The sequence below is a fragment of the Cibotium barometz genome, chromosome 2 (assembly GCF_041138505.1).
Source record: "Cibotium barometz isolate CiBa-2024 chromosome 2, ASM4113850v1, whole genome shotgun sequence".
Taxonomy (NCBI): Eukaryota; Viridiplantae; Streptophyta; class Polypodiopsida; order Cyatheales; family Cibotiaceae; genus Cibotium; species Cibotium barometz.
In genome coordinates this window covers 52,593,071-52,597,351 of record NC_141047.1, presented here as the reverse complement: position 1 = coordinate 52,597,351, position 4,281 = coordinate 52,593,071, and positions in this window count along the sequence as shown.

The following is a 4,281-nucleotide window of genomic DNA, read 5'->3' as shown; positions in this document are numbered from 1 at the left end:
TTTAGTGTGCAATCTGAGAAAGAGGACTGGTGGCTTGGTGCATTCGAGATACCAAAGGAGACACATGAGGTATTGACATGGATGTTTGAAAGGACTCCCTGGATAATAGATGTAGTCAAAAAGTAAATTGATGGTCAACTTTTAGATATAGAAAACATAGGAAAGTTCAAGGTGGATTGGCATCTTGGGCGAGATTTGAAGACAATTAAATGCATGATGGGTTGTGCTCAAGGCGCGACATCAAGATGACCTTGTCCATACTGCAATGCTCAGATTGACTGTGTACGTGATTGTGTATGTGACTGTGGCTATGAGGGAGTACGTGATGGTGGCTACTGTGAGCCCTGACGTGACGGTGCCTGGGAGGGTGTGCGTGAGTGTGTTTGGGATGGGGTATGTCTCCTCGGTGGGCGTGGAAAGAGGAGAAGCTACATGTCGTCTCGCCGGACTCGCAAGCATAGACGGCAGTGGAGTGACATGGATACTCGGGGGCGGGGTATAGATACCAGGTAATCCAGGAGGGGGATGGGCGTACATGTACTCTGTAAGCTCAACTGGACTAGGATGGCGCCCAAAATGATTTAGCATCTCCATCATCCAAGTGCCGTACGCAAATGGATTGGATGAACCTGGATCCATGAAGAATCTGCAAAAATAAAAGTATATACATGAAGGGAAACACTCTATGCACATCAAAGTATCTGCAAAAATAAAAGTATATACATGAAGGGAAACACTCTATGCACAGTCGCCATGAAGGGAATCACTCTATGTATCAAAGCACAATCGCCATGAAGGGAATCACTCTATGTATCAAAGCACAAAGATGAAGATTGAAAGCACAAACTTTATGCAGCATCTTGATCAATGTTGTTCCTATACATGCTTGATGATTCCCCATGATGACAACATGCAAGCTAGCACATATGATTTTGTGAAGGCAAGCCATATGCAGATGGGATCATCTCTCTCTTGAGCTGGATCGACAAGCAAGACACGCAAGCATGGGTGAACCTTAAGGACCAACACAGTCGCGTGTAAAAACCCGTCCAAAAATACGTGTACCTATGCATGAACAATCTGTGCAAACAGGGTACACACAGACATACACGGGCTCGTACACGCGGCCTGCACAAAAACTTTTTCGAAAATGACCGACCAACGACAAATCTTTCTTATAAAGAAAGCCTAGACTGTCACTATTGTTCACAAAAACACTGAAGCAGGCATGACCACAGAAGGACGGAGACAATCGCATAAGGAAAAGAGACAATCACATAAACAAATGGAAGGAAAGAGATAGGACAAAGGACAAACTGACTCACCTCTGGAAAAGTGAGTCTTCTTTTTTGCTGGTTTCCTTCGCCCATGTCTGCTCCTTGCATCCATGTCTGCTCCTTGCACTTGGCTTTAGTTCTCTGTTGGAAGAGGAAAGATTTGGTGGCGAACGAAGGAGAGGAAACATGAAGTTTGAAAATGGTTTTTTGGAGAAGGCGGTGGGTTATTTTAGTTATAGACAAGTGGTCGCGTGTATACACGCAATTTAAAATAGTGAGATGTGCTATTACACGCGATCAACATAGGATTGAGAGACTTTTTATACTTTCATTAAAAACTGATTATGATTATGTGTTTGCTCTTTTATACATAGGATGTCATTAACCTCCTCAAGTAGTTCTGGTGAGGATGAGACAGTGCATCATCGTGATGTGTGGTTGGGACAAAGGATCAAGTGTATGTGTAATCGATGTCAAGGATGCATTGTACGAGCGCGTCGAATTACCTTGAATCACATGTCCATGTATGGAGAATGGAATCAAACAGGTTTAGAGGTGAGTAGATGTAAATTGATAGTATTCAAATGACTCATAGTGTCCAAATTAATGGAGTTGTAATATATATACTCTAATTGAAGCAGGATGCAGTACCACACCCTAACATGGTGCCCTACATGCAGTGAGAGCATGCAAAGCATCGACGAGATGATGCTAGAGCTTCGGGATCTATTGTCAGACATGAGTGGGAAAGGGATGACAATAGCCTTGCACCCCACAAAGTGAAGAGAAAGTGTTTGATGATATGGTGCGGTATCATTTTAGGGATGATCCCAAAATTATGGACAATGATGATATGGAACAAGAGCATCTTTACAAGGCTTCATCGACACCAGTTTTTGAAGGGTGCACATTCTCTATTTTACATGCTTCACTTGAACTACTCAATATACAAATAGTTTATGGATGGAGCAATGCAAGTCTTGACGCATTATTGAAGTAAGCATTCTAACTTGAAAATTTGAATTAGTGGTTTAGGGTTTAGGGTTTAGGGCTAATTGATGATATTGGATGCACGCTATTATCAAACATGCTTCCAAAGGGGAATAGACTACCCACCTCAAGAGACATAGCAAGGCGCTATGTGACATCTCTAGGAGGATTGGATTATGATCGCATACATGCATGCGTCAATGATTGCATTCTCTTTCATGGGACGCACAAGGAGGCTCAACATTGTCCCACTTGTGGTGGTGAAGCAAGGTATAGAACAGATGTGAAGAGTTTTGATTTACCTCGTAAAGTCTTGCGACACTTTCCTATAATTCCTCGCATCAAACACACATTCAAGTGCAAATCCATAGCAAAGCTCATGTCATGGCATTCCTCACATCGATCAGATGATGGCATGTGGAGAATTCCCGCAGACACTCCTGTTTGGAAGCATATTGAAGATGAGCGGTCCAGCTTTAAAACAGAGCCCAGAAACTTGAGACTTGGCTTAGGTATGGATGGAGTGAATCCATTTGTTTTCAAAAGCACCGCATACAGCGTGTGGCCAGTTGTGTTGGTGAATTACAACCTTCCACCATCAATGGTGATCAAGAAGGGACATCTTATGTTATCCCTTCTAATTCCAGGGAAACATAAAGTCAAGCATATGGATGTTTATCTCGAACCGTTGATTGATGAGTTGGAGGAACTATGGAGAGGTGTTGTGATGGTGGACATTAGTAGGCCTCCCTCCTCTCGACACTTCAACTTAAAAGCAGTGTTGATGTGGACAATGCATGACTTTCCAAGATATAGCGATTGTTTTGGTAAGAATTTTATTTACCTCCCTACTCTAATACTATTGGCTATATTAATTATAACTATTGACTTTATTATTCTAACTTTTATTTATATTTTAACAGGTTTGAAAACATCGGGTAAACATGCATGTCCTGTTTGTGGCCCTTCATTAGTACATGAGTATGCTGACGGTTTGTGTAAGACCATATTCGATAATCATCATCGATTTCTCCCGTCAGATCATCCTGAATATGTTGCTAGTAAGAGTAACATTCTTCCACAAACACTTCGTGCAAAAGATTGGAAGCGTATTTGGGAGTCTACAAATGTTCTTCCTCTAGATGGCATGAACAGGTACAGTAATGTTTTTCAATCTTGTTTTGTGTAGTCTCTAATTGGATTAAAGATCACATAGAGCAATCCCTTGTGTAGATACTCCATTTTTTTTCGGCTACCATATTGGACCCATCTTAAGATCAACCATCTTCTTGATCCCATGCACATCTTCAAGAATGTGGGAACATGTTATTGGTAAACGAGACAATGTTAGCGTACGGGAGGACTTGCGGGTCGCAGGACGTATGCGTCAAGCTTGGCCACGAGAAGAGGGTGGGCACGTTCATCTTCCACCTCTGCACCATGGATTATATCAAAGAAAGAGGAAAATCAGGTAAAGCAGGCCATCACCACTTTGTGTACTCCCACTAGATGCATGAGATCATTGAAGGGAGCCTTTACAACCACTAAGAAAAGAGGCATTGAGCAACTATATGGGTTGAAGTCCTACGATTGGCACAAGATGCTCCAAGTAAGTGTTTTCAAAGTCTTGTACGTTGAAATTAAATTTTGTAATGCCATAAACCATACATACATGTGCTCTTATGTGCGTAGTTCATACTACCTACTAGTATCAACCATTGTGCAAACAAGAATTTGAAAAAATGTATTTATAAGATGGGCGAGCTTGTGAGGTATGTAAAACCCATGTCAGATCACCCTTCATTATACCTTGCAAAATGAACGTGCATGAGGTATAACATACTATTCATTTATTTTTCAGATATGTTAGTTCCAAAGCAATTGATCCAGCCACGTTGGATGATGCGCATGTTATGGCAGTGGAGGTGGTTTGTTTGGTAGAGGAGACTATTCTCACAAGTCAACTACATCTCATTGTGCATTTAGTGGACGAAATTGCTTTATGTGGCACTAT